Below are 19,294 nucleotides of genomic sequence, written 5' to 3'. Positions count from 1 at the left end.
CTTCGGGCTATATCCATTAATGTTCAGAGTTAGCTACATGGTCTATACGAGCACAGAGTTCTGAGACCTGATTACTTGAACTTGTATATAACCCCATTTAAAATGAATAAAATTTAAAGATCATCACATAACTAGAGGTTTTTATTTTGTGCTTTATAACACCTGTAGATAAAAACAAATCCTTAGTTTTAAAATCTGAATATAGCAGTGGATAGAGAACAGGTAAACATAAAATGAGCCTTTTTATTTGAAGTTGGGAGTTCATTGTCTGGCTTTCACCATTATTTTTCAACCAGAAGTTTATATACGTGTGTCCAAAGATACTGTATTTGGCAAATATGTATGTGCATTGCTGCCAGCTACAGGATGGAATCAGAATTGCTTTAACTATGGGTCTTAAGCCCTCCACTGCTAACAAGTGCTGGAGGGTCTCCTTTAGCTTAGTTGGTAGAGGACTGCTTTCGGAATAAGAATCTCTGGGTTCTATTTACGTGGCTGTGATGAAATGATCTGTGGTCATGTTGTGCAGCATAAGTAATAACTTTTGAAGTTTTGGGAAGACATGAATTTTCATTTACTTAAAATAAATATATATATATACACACATACACACAGCTATACAGATATCTTACGCACAATAGATATCACTAATGGTCAATTTTCTGATCAGTACTACTTATTGACAGCAACAACCAATGTTTCCTACTTCTTAAACATTTCATAGCAGAATGGTGCCATGAAGTCTCATATTACCAAAACAAATGTTATTTTTACAAAACATACTATAGGACATTTGCTAGCAGAGGGCCTGATTCAGTTAAATTAAGTGCTTCAGTGCAGTGCTGAATAGGGATAGGATTAGTCATGTGCTTGAAGTTAATCACATGTTGATAGTTTTGCTGAATCAGGGCCATGAATGGAAGTTACTATATTATCATAAATAATTACAACGAAACTATAATTGTGAAAATAAATGAACAACGCATACTTTGTGATATTTAGTTTTGATTTTCTTAAAATTTTGCTTGTTCATTTACTTTCAATTGATAAAATTCAGTGACTCTCTATTTTTTCCAGTCCTTAATACATTTTAGCAAAGTGTGTGGGAGGGGGAGGGAGTGGGGGCGGGCGGGAGACGTAATTGTTGTTGGTAACTCCATAACGACGGTGGTGCCTTCATTACGGTTTTCTACTTGCTTTGTAGCAACTTTGTTTCTGTAAAATGTTTCCGTAATTATCTTATTTTTTATGTTTTTACATATTGCTCAGGATACCATTTCTCAATGGAACATAACTGCTCCTATTTAGTAAACGTACATTTTAAAATGTCCCTATATACCTGTATAGTTAAATTATAATGCATATTTCAGTACTTCCTTATTTTATAATTTGTCACATAACTTAAAAAATATTACTGTGTGCTGGAAATAAAATAGGTCCATTAAAATGCAAATTTCATGGGGAAATCTTTCAAACATTTCTTGCTTAAATTTCTAATCTATTTACCTAATTTTTAAAAATTTTCCTTATAACATTTGCTAAAGATCGGAGATACAATATTTGCTGGAATACATGTGTTCTGAATTCTTTAAGTATTAAGCTATCAGTATACCATCCTATTAAGCCATTTAAAAATATGTTTATGTGGAGAAAGAGGTTCTACTTTTCCCTCTACTTCATAAATTATGTCATTGATTTTCTATTGATAACTCCTTTTACAAGAAGACATGTGCAACTGAATCAGCGAAATACAAACTAAAATAAGCCTCCACATCAGAGAATGCAGCATGATTAGGAAAGTACATCATGAATAGCAGTCTGAAGGTTTTCTTTCTTTTATGCCTGTTCATAATCTTTACAGATGAAAATGAGGATCAATTAATATCCTGAGTAAACTTGATATTTGTGTGGAGCAAGTGAATTGAACATTCTTCAGATCAATAGGTTTAATTTATGGAATTACATATGTACCTATAGTTTAGGGAGAATTGTAAGGATTTTGCTTTTCTGCTGAGATTTGAAGACAGCTCACAATAAAGATGCCCTAGTTCATACATGTGCAACAATGTATTACAAGGGTGGGGTAGTGGGAACTGGATTAGAGAACATAAAACAAACATACCTTTTTCCTGGTGGGGGAAAAATAACCAGCCAAATTCAACCCCTGAGTAACTTCATTAGGGTAGGGAAGATATTCTGGATTTAAACCTGTGTCACTGAGAGCAGACTCTGTCCCAATGGAGTTTTTGCGGGGTTGATTTTGCCTGTTATTTTTAGAACAGGAACCTCAGAGGAAGCATGTTGTCTGAGAATTTACAGCAAGGGGATCAGAAGTCAGAACTCTTGAGATCTTGTTCTGACTCTGCCATTAATTAATGGTATGATCTTAGGGAAGTCACTTGACTGCTCCATGCCTCATTTTCCCCAAATGTAAAAGGGGGCGAGGGAATACCTTTTACTAGTCAATTGATTAGTTAACTAATAATTTACCTTAACTAATGTTTGGAGATCCTTGGAAGGTCAGTTGAAGAACAAGTATTATTATCACCAATCACAGCATTTCTATTTGCCAGCTTTCATTCCAAAGCAAGCTTACGCAGGTAGCGTCTCATTAAACTATGTGCTTTTGTGATGCAATATGGCAATTAGTTATGATGAGCTGATAGTGATGTATGAGGTGAGGTGTGAGAAATGGAAATATTTGTGTAGATCATGTCAAGACTGGCTTCCGTTGGTTGACTCTGTTTTTTAAAGACCTTTTCGATTTCAGATTCCACCAGGGGGCAAATTGAAAGCTTGCCAAGTATCACTCAGCAACACCACAATGGTACAGACTTACCTGTTCGATGATCAGGCTTAAGTGAATTTATATGAAAACTTTTACAGACACCAGTAGAAGGCAAAAATTAATCCTGCCAGTCCTTAAACCATCCTCTAGGCACTCAGTAATGTGGATCCATTATTAGAGAAAATAATTTTCTATGAACTCAGTTATTTCTTTTAAATTTATCATCAATACTTATTACAGCAATGGCATCATTCCTCACACTATTCCAGTCTATGCAAACTTTATAGTCTCCTACTTTATACATTTGTCCTTACCGCATATGGGATATGTTCCAAAATTACATGCCCACTAGGATAAGAAGTTCTTATATAATGGTATATACAAATAATTGCACTTTAAATTTGGCAGGCAAATATTTCAGTAGTTGTATATTGATCTGCAAAGCAAAGAGGCAATGAGCTGCTTTTCACTAAACTCCCACCAATATCACTGCTAACCTAGAGTAAATGAACTGGGTTTCTCAGGCACCATATTACGTTTAAATTACATGATGAACATCTGATGTGCCCCACAGAGAATGTCAAAGCTTAGATTTGTTCAATTTACACCTCCATAGATCTCAAAGCACTTTAATGTAAGTCTCAGAAAACCCCTCTGTGGTACAGTCAATATTCTTCCCACCTTAATACTGAGTACGCTGATGGGATGCAAGTCTTCCAATAAACTGAGCCAGGGAGCGTGTTCAGCAGTTCAGTAGCAAAGCCAGGAACAGAATTTGGAAGTACTGGCTCCAAGATTTCAGTGTTGCAGCCCAGTCCTTCAAGGTGCTGAGCGCTCTCATCTCCCAATTAAATCAAATGGGAGCTGAGGGTGCTTCGCTCTCTAGAGCATCAAGCCATGTTTTTGTAAAGTACTGCACGCAGACCTTCATCAAGACCACCGGCTATATTAAGTGCTTATTTTCAAAATAGCAGGTCTGTGTTCAGCTATTTTCTGATAGAGCATTTTTCATACTTTAAAAAAAATTTCTCATCTGTAACCCCAGTCTGAGAATTAAAAGTTCTCTAGTGATTATAGCAGGTAATCTGGACTCCTGGGTTCTATTCCTCCGCAACAGTGACCTTGGGGTTAACCACTTAATTTTTGTGCGCCACAGTTTAAAGGGCTGATATGCTAACCTCAGACAGGGACTTGTGGAGCTTAAATAATTCATGTCTTCGTTAAAGGGGACGAAGGCTGTGGTTAAACTCTTGAGTGAGACTCTGGCCTTGTCGGTGCTCCAGGAGCTACAGCGGCACAGCGAAAGAGCTGTCACTGTGCTACCATAGTGCGAGAGTGTAGATGCTTCCTACAGCAACGGCGGAAGGTTTAGTTCCATCGTTGCAGGTAATCCACCTCCCTGAGTGGCGGTAGATAGGGTGACGGAAGCATTGTTCCACCAGCCTTCCTGTTTCTGCACTGCGGGGTTAGGTTGGCATAGCTTTGGTGCTCAGGGATGTGATTTTTTTTTTTTAACATCCTTGAGCAACATAGCTACGTCCATCTAAACCAGAGGCGGGCAAACTGCGGCCCGCGGACCACATCCGGCTCACGGGACCGTCCTACGCGGCTCCTGAGCTCCTGGCCCGGGAGGCTTGCCCCTGGCCCCTCCCCTGCTGTTCCCTGTGCTTTGCTGCTGCGCGGGCAGCAGGGCCGCAAGATCCTGCCGCTCTGAGTGGCCTGGTAAGGGGGTGGCAGTGGCAGTGTGCACGGTGGTGGGAGGGCTGGGTAGGGGGGACAGGGAGCAGGGGGCGGTCAGGGGCGGGGGACGTCGGGGGCAGTCAGGGAGCAGGGGCCGGTTGGATGGGGCGGAGGTTCTGGGGTGGTCAGGGGTCGGGGAATGGGGGGATTGGATAGGGCATGGGATCTGGGGGGGGCGGTTTGGTGCAGGGGCGGTCCTAGGAGGGGGCAGTCAGGGGACAAGGAGCGGGGGGGGGGTTAGATGAGTCGGAGGTTCTGAGGGGGACAGTCAGGGGGCGGGAAGTGGGAGGGGGCGAATAGGGGGCTGGGGCGGGGGCCAGGCTGTTTGGGGAGGCACAGCCTTCCCTACCGGGCCTTCTATACAGTTTCGCACCCCAAAAGTTTGCCCACCCCGATCTAAACTTTAAATGTAGACCTGTCCTCAGAAGATGTAAGTTCAATTCCCAGCTCTGTCACAGACTCCCTGTGTGACCATGGATAAGACATTTTGTCTGTGTGCCTCAGTTTCCCGTCTGAAAAACAGGGAAAATAAATCTTCCCTACTTCATAGGGACGTTGGGAGGATAAATTCCTGAATGCCTATGAGGTGCTCTGATATGCTGATGGGGGCCACCTAAGGACAGAGATTACTAGATAGTGAAAAAGACTTTGGCAAAAGTGCAAGGTATAATTAATAATACATCTTTTTATGTATAGAATATTCTCTTCCTTCATGCATTTGTTCATGGTTAAGTATGAATCTATATTAAATTATGATAATTTCTGAGAGAATTCCACTGTCAAATCTACAAAAGTTCTTTGAGGAGTTCTTTATTGCACTTTACTTTACTCTTGCATTTTAACACCAGATGTCATTGAGAGACACAAGGAGAGGCATAAAAATATTATGAACTTATGAACCTGAACTCTCTTTATGCCATTGGACCAAGTTTTATAGAAAAACTACAAAAGTTTTAGCCAAATAGTTCAGCACTTACCCCACTTTATTGATGTTCTCAAACACAATAAGTAACAAATCATTTATTCCAATAATCAAAATATCATTTGCCCACTTAAATATTCAAACCTTCAAGCCTCCCACAAGAAAGGAATGTGAGATATTATCTTTTATTGGACCATCTTCTGCTGGTGAGAGAGACAAGCTTTCAAGCTTACAGAGAGCTGAAGAAGGCCTCTGTGTTGGCTCGAAAGCTTGTCTCTCTCATCCAAAAGAAGTTGGTCCAATAAAAGATATTACCTCACCCACCTTGTCCCTCTAAATCCTGGGACCAACATGGCTACAACAAAACTGCATGCAAGAAGGGAATGTCCAAGGATATGCCCTGGATAAGCATGTTAGGTTGATTTATTTTGTATAGTGACCAGCAAAGAAATGATTAATAACTAGATTTCGATGGCCATCTGGGTGCTAAGCATTTTAGAAAATCTGGTCTCTTGGTTTAGATGCTGAAATGGACGAGGAGTGCTTTGAAAATTTGGACCCAAGGGACGTATTCCACTAAGAGAAATTGAAGACAGTTCGATGGGGGACGAGTGGTGTACGACTGGCAAGGAAGGCTTTGAGCCTCCTAAGGATTGCACTGTGTCTGGGGGAAATCTTTCCATCTGCTTCATGCTGATGAAGCAGCACAAGGAAAAGGAGGACAACAAGGGACAAACTTTACCAAAGAGGGATCCATTTTTGTAAATAGCCTTTCTCTTTTAAGGAGATCTACATGCTTTTCTATTTCCTGCTCTGAGAATGACTTGCTATCTCTTGGGCAAGTCACTTAGCCTTCCTGTGTCTCAATTTCTTCTTCTGTAAAACGGAGGTAATAATTCATGCTTCATTGAGGCTTAACATTTGCACAATCTTGGTTGATCCTCAGAATGAATATTCTAATTTGCCCAAAGTACTCTCAGTAATTAGTATTAGGTAGCAATTCTTCTAAGTCACTGTCATGAATGCATATGCACATCTGGTGAGCTATTGTATGATGGACTTTTACCAGCTGATGTGGGGGATCCTCTCCCCTTTTTATTTAATGTTTCCACTGTGTTTTGGAGTTTTGGCATCCTACCTGGTTTTTCTGTTGGGCACTGACTCTATAACGCTTGAATGCTGCTGTTTCTCGCTGAGTGTAAATGGTTTGTGCAGTGCTCCAAGTGCTTCAATAGAGAACGCTCTGCAGATGATTTCTCCTCATGGGCAGGGCTGTGTCCAGTTCTCATCCATTGGAATGTTTGTTAAATTTGCCAATAGCCCCAGAATATCTGGACGGTTGTAAACATTCCCAGTTCTGTTTTCTGGAGTCAGGGACGCTGGCAGCCTGCTGGGTAGATGGAGAGACGAGGCAGGGATGTGTTTTATAATAAAAAAGTTTGTATGTATTTACAAAGGTATTAAACATGTCATGACTTGTATGGGAGTGTGCAGGTATTATGCATCTCTGGTGCCCTGTGCTGCTTTATGGAGTGGGAAAATTGCACCATGAATTTTCTAACTCTTCCCATTTCTCCCATGCATGCCAGCTAGCCCTATTTAAAATGAACAATCTCTACCTTGCCTCTATGGTGGAAGATTGGCTGGCTTGTGAGTTACTGAATCAATATGGGGCCATAGGGTGCAGAAATTGCAGCCCCCCAAGTAGTTGGCCTGCTTGGGAATTATGACACTAGTTCAGGCCAGTATCCTGTCTGTAATGGAACCCGGTACCAGATTCTTCAGAAAAAGGTGCAAACAAAACATAGTGCCTAAGTTGGGAATAACTGTAGAAGTATCTAATTAACTTCCACCAGTTTAAAATTGGCTTATGCCCTGCAGCATGAGGGTTTATATCACTTATAATTAAATGTAACTCTGGATGGTCTGATTAATCATATAAATGTCTAATCTTTTTCTGAATCCTTCCCAGCTCTTGACCTCACTGGTATCTAGTGGCAAGGAGTTCCACATGTTAATGAAGCATTGTTTTAAAAAGTATTTCCTTTCACCAGTTTTAAATTTTACTGTCTTTCGGTTTCATTGCTTGCCCTTTTGTTCTCATATTGCGTGATCTGAATTACACATCCTACTAACCCTTACAATCAAGATTAGGTCCTAAAAAGGGGTTGGAGAAGCTGTTCAACCAAACTTTGGCCCCTATCAAACTTGCCTCCATAATGATGGAAAGATTTTTTTCTTAAACCCAATGTTTAAAAATGGTTTCATAACATGGCAAAAATGTAGTAGAGTTGGGACCAGAGTCTTACAGTTATAACCACACCAACATAAGCAGGAGGGGGATTTTGGATTTATATGTAGTGCATTGACAACAACATTCCACGTTTGCACTGGCATTTCTTAGACTTGCCCTTTGGTTCAGAACTCACTAATGCTGATCAGTCAGCGTCTGGGATGTCAAGAAGATGAGATATGGATGCAGAGTTGGAGAGGAGCTTTGCAGAAGGGGTCAGGCGCAAGTGCTTTAGGCCTTTGAGAGCTCAGAGTAAAGATGGTGAAAACTTTTGATAGCCTCACTGGTGTTACACCTCAAATTTCTATAGTTTTGGGTACGGATGAGCAAATTGGTCCAGAGAGAATAAGAACTCACGCAAAATCTTCAACAAACCCAAGCCAGAAACATTGTGGTTTTGCACACGCTCGTGTATGTGGTTCCAGAGATTCCAAAAGCTTATTTTGTACTTAAAAGCATCTCTGTGCTTCTTCTTTACAGCAGCCACAGGCAGCAGACTCGATCCACACCTCGCTAGTACTAGTAATGTTGACAGATCCCGTTCTCATAAAATTCCAAGCCCAAATTCCATAGCAAAAAGGTACAGAAAAGAATCCAAACTCCTTGACACTTAGCAGAACTTATCGATGTATAAATACTCTGATGTTCATCAGAGTCTAATTTTATGTTCAGTTAGCATTTTTATTCTACAAGGGTTTTATTTTATTCTACATCCTACAAGGGTGTAACAACACAAGCAAGGACCTCACAGCATATACCAAGAACACTACACCCCAGTCATGACCCCACTTTAAATACAAGAATATGATTTTTTAAATACAAAAAATAGCGTTAGAATGTTTTTCCCAGGGGTGGGGAGAATCTCTGTCTCTGCTGCCCACTGAGCTGGGCTCCAGCCGTCTGGCTAATTGTCCCTCCAGTTTTATCCCCTTCTGGGTGGGGTTGAGGAGCAAGAAGAACGAAACCTAGCTTAATACTGGACCATCCCCAAGTCTTCCAGGGGGGCGTTCCTGCCCTTCAGGCTTGCTTCCCAAGCAGTTTCCGATTCATGCGTTGCTCGCTGCTTGAAATCTAATTGTTCCTCCCCAGTGGCTGCTCCAGCTATCAGACTTATGTCTCCACAACTCTGCAAGCGACTCTCTCTCTTTTTATTCCCCCTCCAGGTTTGGCATTGGTTACAGATACAGCAGGATGGGGCTAATTAGGATCATAGGATCTCGTTAATCCTTTCTCTGCTGGTTTGGAGGCCTCTCTGTCTCATCACTTGTTATTTATTTAAATAGTATGGTAGCACCTGAAAAGCCCATTTAAGGATCAGGGCCCCATTGTGCTTGGAGCTATACAGACAAATAGCAAGGAAGGCAAACTGTCATAAATATAAAGGGAAGGGTAACAACCTTTATGTATGCAGTAACATCAAATCCCTCCTGGCCAGAGGTACAGAATCACTTGCCTGTAAGGAGTTAATCAGTTCCATTAACCTAGTTGGCACCTGACCAGAAGGACCAATGGGGAAAGAAGATACTTCCAAATCTGGCGGGGTGGGGGGTGAGTGTGTTTGTGCTCTCTGTGTGTTCCCTCTCAAGACAAAGAGAGAGAACAAACAAGTAATCCAGCTTCTACTGAAATGATACATATAAAATTACAGAAATTGTAATTAATAGCAAGGAAATGCATTAGATTATCTTTTGTTTTAGCTTGTGAATTTTCCCTATGCTAAGAGGGAGGTTTATTCCTGTTTTTTGTAATTTTGAAGTTTTGCCTAGAGGGAAATCCTCTGTGTTTTAAATCTTATTACCCTGTAAAATTACCTTCCATCCTGATTTTACAGAGGTGCTTGTTTTACTTTTTTCTGCTTTTAAGAACCTGATGGGTTTTCAGTGTCCTAAAAACCGAAGGGTCTGGTCTGTGCTCACCTTGTTTACCTATTTGGTTGGTATATTATTTTCAAGCCTCCCCAGGAAAGGTGGTAAAGGGGCTTGGGGGGATATTTTGGGGAAACAGGAACTCCAAGTGGTCCTTTTCCTGAATCTTTGTCTAACTCACTTGGTGGTGGTAGCAGTACCATCCAAGGACAAGGAAGGATTTGTGCCTTGGGGAAGTTTTTAACCTAAACTGGTAGAAATAAGCTTATGGGGGGTCTTTCATGTGGGTCCCCACATCTGTACCCCAGAGTTCAGAGTGGGGAGGGAACCCTGACACAGCCCATGCCCTACATTGCTCACAATGTGTGTAGCAGACAAATTGCAATACGTAGATGAAGCAGGACAGATGGACTGGATGTGGATTGGGAGTATGAAGAAATAATCTCATCCTCAGATGGCTAATTGTCTAACCAATGCAGGAATGGAATGATTTTTTGGGCTCATGGTAGAGATAGATTTTGTGACACGGGCATGGTATTGCACCCTAGAACTCCGAAGATAACTCAGAAGTACCAAATGGGGCCTTGTTAAATCAGTGAGGAGGCCTGAGTAATTTTAGGAGGCTGCTTGCTAGCGTCGAGTCTCTCTGTGCTATAAGAACATTTTCTGTGATACTGAGATATTTTTCACCCCAGCAGGAGGACCAAGCAGTAAATTATGTGATATCCCCTTTACTGTTACTGGGACAGTCAGTAAACATTCTGATCTCACATGTTGCACTATATTTACAACGACATGGCAAGGATAAAAGTGAACGATCAGTGGATCTCATGACAGACTTGTCCAGCAGACACAAACATACATAGTAACAAATCTTTATTTTATTCTGAAATTTGCTGATGTGATTCATATGGCCTGATATACCCAAAGCTGTTCAGCATAAAACCAGTCATATTTCTCTCTCACTCTCCTCCTCTATTTTGCACTTGAATGGTTATTTCTATAAAGGAGTAGTGTAATATGTGGAAAGAGCTATTTATAAAAATATCTCTCTTCCTATATTCAGCTGTATCCCTCCTTTCCAGCTGCTTCCTTGTGTATTCTACTGGTTACAAGTTTGGATTTGATGTAAAAATCTTTCATACCATCTCTAGGACTGCAGTAGTAGCTGTTCAGATTGTGTAGGCCTATGTCTGTGTGTATGCAGGGTTGTGGGGACATTTACCAGCTCCTAGCAGGCCCAACTCTGTTATTCCATTTCTGTGCTGAACTTTAGGCAACTGTATTCCTGCGGTATAGTGGGGCTGTTTGGGGATGGTGCAGCCCCTGGCATACATTCAAGCAACCTCATGGCTGCTCTACCTTACAGTCTGCTTCCCATGACCCCTCCTTTGGGCCTTGTGAAGTGGAGAATGGCTATAGTCTAGTGCGCATTGGCCATGCCCATGCTCCTGGCTTGATCTCACCTTCCAATGCCCTTCACCCAGCCCATCTCAATATACCCTTATACCAGGGGCTAAAAACGGGTTTGGTGTAGATGCTTCTGTCCCCTTTAGGGCTCCTTTCTTCTGCCAGAATGGTGTGAGGGGGCCTTAGTGTAATAGAGAATCGGACCCAATGATACAGTAACACAAATTTGGAATAGGTGACAACACGAGTTCACAGTTTAAATATGTTCTTAACTGGATCCCCAATAAAATGTGTGCTAGGGGCAAGGAGCATTTGCCAAGAGTTGTAGCCTTTGTCAGTCATGATTTAATGGGGCATAGAAGTGCCTTTCATTCAAACCAATGGTTGCATCTGAGTAAGAGGCAAAACTGTAAGTGATGCCAGCAGATAAATTTTGGTTTTCCTTATTGATTTTCAGTGTTTTTATTTAAATCCTACAAGAAGGTGCCATAGCACATTTGACTGTGGGGGAGGAAGGGAAGCAGCAGGATTTATTAGTAAAAATGCCATTGTGTAAAGTGTATTAATTAGCTAATGTGGTCTGTTTGCCAACTTTGGTAAGTGCTTTGCAGACGTAAAGTGCTAGTTAAGTGCTGAAGGTAGGGTGTGAGCAATCAGATCTGAATCTGAACTCTTCCAGAGTCTGATATTTAGATCTAATTGGCCAGGTCCTAGATTGGTGTAAACTGGCATAACTCCAATGACTTCTGGTTTTGGCTCAGGTCCATCTTTGATTATCATGGTCCATGAGTACCTAAGTGGGAGGAGATTCTGGTAGTATGGACAGCTTCTTAATCTTGAAGAAAAAGGCATAACAAGATCCAACCTTTGTAAGATGAAGCTAGACCAATTCAGACTTGAAACAAGGTTCACATTTTTAACAGTGAGGTTAGTTAATCGTTGGAACAATTTACCTAGAAATGTGGAAGACTCTTCATCCCTTGAATTCTATAAATCAAGACTGGATATCTTTCTAGAAGAGGTGCTTTAGCTCAGCCAGAAGTTATGGGCTTGATGCAGAAATTATTGGGTGTGGCTTTTGGTATGCAGAAGCTTAGACTAAACGAGGAGTACTTGTGGCATCTTAGAGACTAACAAATTTATTAGAGCATAAGCTTTCATGAGCTACAGCTCACTTCATCGAATGCATTCAGTGGAAAATACAGTGGGGAGATTTTTTATACACAGAGAACATGAAATAATGGGTGTTACCATACAGACTGTAACCAGAGTGATCAGGAAAGGTGAGCTATTACCAGCAGGAGAGCGGGGTGCGGGGGGTGGGGAGGACCTTTTGGAGTGATAATCAAGGTGGGCCATTTCCAGCAGTTTACAAGAACAGTAGGAGGGGAAATAAACAAAGGGAAATAGTTTTACTTTGTGTAATGACACATCCACTCCCCGTCTTTATTCAAGCCTAAGTTAATTGTATCCAGTTTGAAAATTAATTCCAATTTAGCAGTCTCTCGTTGGAGTCTATTTTTGAAGTTTTTTTGTTGAAGAATTGCCACTTTTAGGTCTGTAAGCGAGTGACCAAAGAGATTGAAGTGTTCTCTGACTGGTTTTTGAATGTTATAATTCTTGACGTCTGATTTGTGTCCATTTATTCTTTTACATAGAGACTGTCCAGTTTGGCCAATGTACATGGCAGAGGGGTGTTGCTGGCACATGATGGCATATATCACATTGGTAGATGCGCAGGTGAACGAGCCTCTGATAGTGTGGCTGATGTGATTAGGCCCTATGATAATGTCCCCTGAATAGATATGTGGACACAGTTGGCAACGAGTTTTGTTGCAAGGATAGGTTCCTGGGTTAATGTTTTTGTTGGTGTGTGGTTGCTGGTGAGTATTTGCTTCAGGTTGGGGGGCTGTCTGTAAGCAAGGACTGGCCTGTCTCCCAAGATCTGTGAGAGCGATGGGTCATCCTTCAGGGTAGGTTGTAGATCCTTGATGATGCGTTGGAGAGGTTTTAGTTGGGGGCTGAAGGTGATGGCTAGTGGCGTTCTGTTATTTTCTTTGTTGGGCCTGTCCTGTAGTAGGTGAATTCTGGGTACTCTTCTGGCTCTGTCAATCTGTTTCTTCACTTCAGCAGGTGGGTATTGTAGTTGTAAGAACGCTTGATAGAGATCTTGTAGGTGTTTGTCTCTGTCTGAGGGGTTGGAGCAAATGTGGTTGAATCGTAGAGCTTGGCTAATAAGCAATGGTCACATAAAAACCACCCTATACCGGAAACCTACTGACCACTATACTTACCTACATGCCTCCAGCTTTCATCCAGACCATACCACACGATCCATTGTCTACAGCCAAGCTCTACGATACAACCGCATTTCATAGAATCATAGAATCATAGAATATCAGGGTTGGAAGGGACCTCAGGAGGTCATCTAGTCCAACCCCCTGCTCAAAGCAGGACCAATCCCCAATTAAATCATCCCAGCCAGGGCTTTGTCAAGCCTGACCTTAAAAACTTCTAAGGAAGGAGATTCTACCACCTCCCTAGGTAACGCATTCCAGTGTTTCACCACCCTCCTAGTGAAAAAGTTTTTCCTAATATCCAACCTAAACCTCCCCCACTGCAACTTGAGACCATTACTCCTTGTCCTGTCCTCTTCTACCACTGAGAATAGTCTAGAACCATCCTCTCTGGAACCACCTCTCAGGTAGTTGAAAGCAGCTATCAAATCCCCCCTCATTCTTCTCTTCTGCAGACTAAACAATCCCAGTTCCCTCAGCCTCTCCTCATAAGTCATGTGTTCCAGACCCCTAATCATTTTTATTGCCCTTCGCTGGACTCTCTCCAATTTCTCCACATCCTTCTTGTAGTGTGGGGTCCAAAACTGGACACAGTACTCCAGATGAGGCCTCACCAATGTCGAATAGAGGGGGACGATCACGTCCCTCGATCTGCTCGCTATGCCCCTACTTATACATCCCAAAATGCCATTGGCCTTCTGGGCAACAAGGGCACACTGCTGACTCAGCTTCTCGTCCACTGTCACCCCTAGGTCCTTTTCCGCAGAACTGCTGCCTAGCCATTTGGTCCCTAGTCTGTAGCTGTGCATTGGGTTCTTCCGTCCTAAGTGCAGGACCCTGCACTTATCCTTATTGAACCTCATCAGATTTCTTTTGGCCCAATCCTCCAATTTGTCTAGGTCCCTCTGTATCCTATCCCTGCCCTCCAGCGTATCTACCACTCCTCCCAGTTTAGTATCATCCGCAAATTTGCTGAGAGTGCAATCCACACCATCCTCCAGATCATTTATGAAGATATTGAACAAAACCGGCCCCAGGACCGACCCCTGGGGCACTCCACTTGACACCGGCTACCAACTAGACATGGAGCCATTGATCGCTACCCGTTGAGCCCGACAATCTAGCCAACTTTCTACCCACCTTATAGTGCATTCATCCAGCCCATACTTCTTTAACTTGCTGACAAGAATACTGTGGGAGACCGTGTCAAAAGCTTTGCTAAAGTCAAGAAACAATACATCCACTGCTTTCCCTTCATCCACAGAACCAGTAATCTCATCATAGAAGGCGATTAGATTAGTCAGGCATGACCTTCCCTTGGTGAATCCATGCTGACTGTTCCTGATCACTTTCCTCTCATGTAAGTGCTTCAGGATTGATTCTTTGAGGACCTGCTCCATGATTTTTCCGGGGACTGAGGTGAGGCTAACTGGCCTGTAGTTCCCGGGATCCTCCTCCTTCCCTTTTTTAAAGATTGGCACCACATTAGCCTTTTTCCAGTCATCCGGGACTTCCCCCGTTCGCCACGAGTTTTCAAAGACAATGGCCAATGGCTCTGCAATCACAGCCGCCAATTCCTTTAGCACTCTCGGATGCAACTCATCCGGCCCCATGGACTTGTGCACGTCCAGCTTTTCTAAATAGTCCCTAACCACCTCTTTCTCCACAGAGGGCTGGCCATCTATTCCCCATGTTGTGATGCCCAGCACAGCAGTCTGGGAGCTGACCTTGTTAGTGAAGACAGAGGCAAAAAAAGCATTGAGTACATTAGCTTTTTCCACATCCTCTGTCACTAGGTTGCCTCCCTCATTCATTAAGGGGCCCACACTTTCCTTGGCTTTCTTCTTGTTGCCAACATACCTGAAGAAACCCTTCTTGTTACTCTTGACATCTCTCGCTAGCTGCAGCTCCAGGTGCGATTTGGCCCTCCTGATTTCATTCCTACATGCCCGAGCAATATTTTTATACTCTTCCCTGGTCATATGTCTAACCTTCCACTTCTTGTAAGCTTCTTTTTTATGTTTAAGATCCGCTAGGATTTCACCGTTAAGCCAAGCTGGTCGCCTGCCATATTTACTGTTCTTTCGACACATCGGGATGGTTTGTCCCTGTAACCTCAACAGGGATTCCTTGAAATACAGCCAGCTCTCCTGGACTCCTTTCCCCTTCATGTTAGTCCCCCAGGGGATCCTACCCATCCATTCCCTGAGGGAGTCGAAGTCTGCTTTCCTGAAGTCCAGGGTCCGTATCCTGCTGCTTACCTTTCTTCCCTGTGTCAGGATCCTGAACTCAACCAACTCATGGTCACTGCCTCCCAGATTCCCATCCACTTTTGCTCCAACCCCTCAGACAGAGACAAACAAGCAAATTTCTGGACTGCAGTATTAGCCTGGAAATATGCAAAAACATATTTTATCATGATATTTCCTCTTTCTGATTAGGTTCAGAATTACCATGAGAAGATCCTTTGTCATGGTATTATAGTACTTTCACTGCTGGTCCCATAAGAAATGCTGTATAGATACATAAACTATAGTTAGAGATAGGCTCATTCCCGAATTAGGCCCAGAGATCAAGATCTGGACACTCCTATAAAACGTTAAATTCCAGATCTGGGGTTTGGGTCCTGATTTCACTAACAAGCTGAACCAAAGTCCCAAATTAAACTCCCATTGACCTGGGGAGCATTTCAGATCTGAATCAGAATTTTGTGGCTTTGTCTGGAAGTCAGCCACCTTGAACCACGTCCAAGGATTGTGTTTCCTGTATTAATAGAGTGGTCTAAAACAGTGGTTCTCAATCAGGGGTCCGGGGCCCCTTGCGGGCTGCAAGCAGGTTTCAAGGGGTCCACCAAGCAGGGCCAGCATTAGAGTCGCCGGGGCCCAGAGCGATTGCCCTGTTTGCTATCCCCAAATGCCAGCCCTGGCTTTTATGTGCAGAAAATGTGTTGGTTTGGCACAGGTGGGCCATGGAGGTTTTTACAGCATGTTGCAGGGGGAGGGCTCGGAAAGAGAGAGGTTGAGAACCACTGGTTTAAAAGATCATTTTAATAGCTTGAGCGTGGTTGAAATGTTGCAGTATTATTGAGGTTTTCCCCCAGGCACTGTTCATTCTGCTCTTGGTGAGCTTCTGAAGGGACAGTGGCCATTGAAGACTCATTCTTCTCAGTTAACGAGAGGCACAACAGCTCTTTTATGTAACATGTTTCTCTTGTTTTTAAAGGGGCTGAATTTTCTTATAACAATATAGTTCTATCTGCTAAGATGACAATAAGTGCATCTCATGCTTCAGGGCATAGTCATGTTCCAGGTTGGCAGGGAATTCTTCTCTCACCCTATCCATTACAGACATTCCAACTTCCTCTCATTATCTGCCAGTAATGGCTAGAGGTCACGGCAGTTCTCTGGTTCTGACAGACTGATGAGCTTATAGCGTATAGCAGACCCGTTGCTCCTACACTAATATCTCAAAATGTGCAAGAAATATTTCTGAGTGGAGCTGCCAACCTCCCAAACCACAGCTTGTAACTATACTGAGCCACATGCTCTGCATAAATAAAGCATGGAGCTCAGATCAGTCCCTTTTTACTGCAAGTGCTAAGAAAAAAATAAAACGGTCTCCAATGTAATGTACCTTTCATTATTTCTGCTGCTTTTAATAAGTTCTCCATTGGCCCCTCTAATTATGGCTGAGGTGAAGCACTGTGGGGTTTTTTAAAATCTTTTATGTCCTTCAGCCCCATGAGAGAACAAAAGCACCAGGTGTTTTCTTGAATGAACACATGAATATTTGTTGACATGTCAGTCTGTCAGTAACAAACTATTGCGGTGTGCCCTAGAGGAGTTGAAGAACAATAGCACATGGCTGCAGGCCGAGTGCTACACTTGGACCAGCTGCTCCTTGTGCCAACAAATGAAGGCAGAACACTGAAAGAAGACTGATGCTTAAGTTTGTTTTACCTGCTTGGAAATTGTTTGTTTTTGACTTTCTACCTTGCCTCCTATTGTGGCTGCAGCCATGGCCACATGAGAGCACTGTATTTATGGAAAGACCTTGCCTCAGATTGCCTTATGAGGATTTCACTATTATGCACATTAAAGATCCTGGTAGCTGTTGTCCCAGTCTCTATCCATTTGTCCTCCATAATCAGGGGCAGACGGAATATGACAGGAGTGGTGCATGTAATTTAAATGTAAATTAACAGTGGGCAAACCTTAAATCACTTGGTTTGGATGTTTCTCTGAGTAGTCACAAACTGAGCTGGTTATACCACCAGAATAGCCTGCCTGGAGGAAGAACAGTGCAGAGGTATGCAAATTAAAATAAAGCATTATCTCTATATCTCTCTGTCTCAATCCATTTACACGGTTTATTGTGTTTTGGAGGGCACAGGAGCAAATCAGAAAATTGCTTTTGTTCAGTTTGACATTTTGAGGATCAATTCTTGTTTTAGCCCATTGCTGATGCATTTTCAAAAGAAATCCTTCCCAAAAAGCTGTTTTAGCATCTGTTTCTGTTAGATGATTTTATGTTCCCTTTGGAGAGGCTGCATCAGCTAGGGTGAAGGCAGTTGTTACAATGGAAAAACGTAGATTTATTTTCTTATGAGGTACTTGTTCTACTAAAGAAGGTTCACATATAAGCCATCTGGCAACTGTCTTGCTGTGGAAGTCTTTCTGAGTTCCTCTCTCCCATTTCAGAGCATATACAATGCCTGTTGTGGCCTAAGAAACATCTAGCAAAATTAAAAATAAAATAATTGATCATGAGGAGCATTGCTGTATAAGTAGGAGCATTGCGAGCAGATCGAGGGATGTGATCATTCCCCACTCTTTGGCATTGGTGAGGCCTCATCTGGAGTACTGTGTCCAGTTTTGGACCCCACACTACAAGGATGTGGAAAAATTGGAAAGAGTCCAGCGAAGGGCAACAAAAATGATTAGGGGGCTGGAGCACATGACTTATGAGGAGCGGCTGAGGGAACTGGGATTTTTTTAGTCTGCAGAGGAGAAGAATGAGGTGGGATTTGATAGCCGCTTTCAGCTACCTGAAAGGGGGTTCTGAAAAGGATGGATCTAGACTGTTCTCAGTGGTAGCAGATGACAGAACAAGGAGTAATGGTCTCAAGTTGCAGTGGGGGAGGTTTAGATTGGATATTAGGAAAAACTTTTTCACTAGGAGGATGGTGAAGCACTAGAATGGGTTACCTAGGGAGGTGGTGGTGGAATCTCCTTCCTTAGAGGTTTTTAAAGTCAGGCTTGACAAAGCCCTGGCTGGGATGATTTAGTTGGGGATTAGGCCCTGCTTTGAGCAGGGGGTTGGATTAGATGACCTCCTGAGGTCCCTGCCAATCCTGATATTCTATGAGAGTCAATTAATTTTAAACTCTACGTCATAGAGATTGTTACATTATTTCTTTGTTTTATCTGCACAGGATTCATTTGATAAATAAATACTAATTATATTGCAGCTAACATTAATGGGTGTTCTACGTCTAATCTGTCGCAGATGATATTGAGAATGACTCTTTGCATGATGCCCTTTTCTTTTTCTTCTTTTTCTTTTCCTTTCCCCATTTAATTAAAGGAAAGCAGGAGAAACCATTACCTAAAGGAGTTAAATAATCACTTGATGTATTTTCGGTGGATATATATATATATGTGTAAAATGTTTCTGTACGTAGAAATGATTGGCTAGATCTTCATCCCCTCTTAACATACCAGCAGTTCCCATTATGACACTTCAGGACAGATTTTTGAGAGAGCTCAGCACCCAGTGTGCTCCTATCATGCTGAGTGCTTTTTAAAATCTGGCCCATAATAATGAAGCATTATGGTTCCCAGTAGGGGGCTCAGGAATGAAGACTTGTTACTGAACTTTTTCTGAAACTCAGTGGTTTAGTTCTCTTCGGGTTGTTTTGCACAATGGTCCAGGTCAGGTTTCATTTTATCCCAATAGGCTCACTTAGCCCTAGTAGTA

General features: G+C 42.4%; 1 protein-coding gene across 2 annotated transcripts in view; it reads left to right on the top strand.

Annotated features, from left to right (window-relative positions):
• Nucleotides 1–19,294, top strand: part of GALNT17 (polypeptide N-acetylgalactosaminyltransferase 17) — a 288,971-nt gene that overhangs the window by 91,197 nt on the left and 178,480 nt on the right. The window lies entirely within an intron of this gene.

The sequence above is a fragment of the Lepidochelys kempii genome, chromosome 17, assembly GCF_965140265.1.
Source record: "Lepidochelys kempii isolate rLepKem1 chromosome 17, rLepKem1.hap2, whole genome shotgun sequence".
Taxonomy (NCBI): domain Eukaryota; kingdom Metazoa; phylum Chordata; order Testudines; family Cheloniidae; genus Lepidochelys; species Lepidochelys kempii.
The sequence above is the reverse complement of the archived record's forward strand: the minus strand, read 5'-3'. Positions and strand labels throughout refer to the sequence as shown.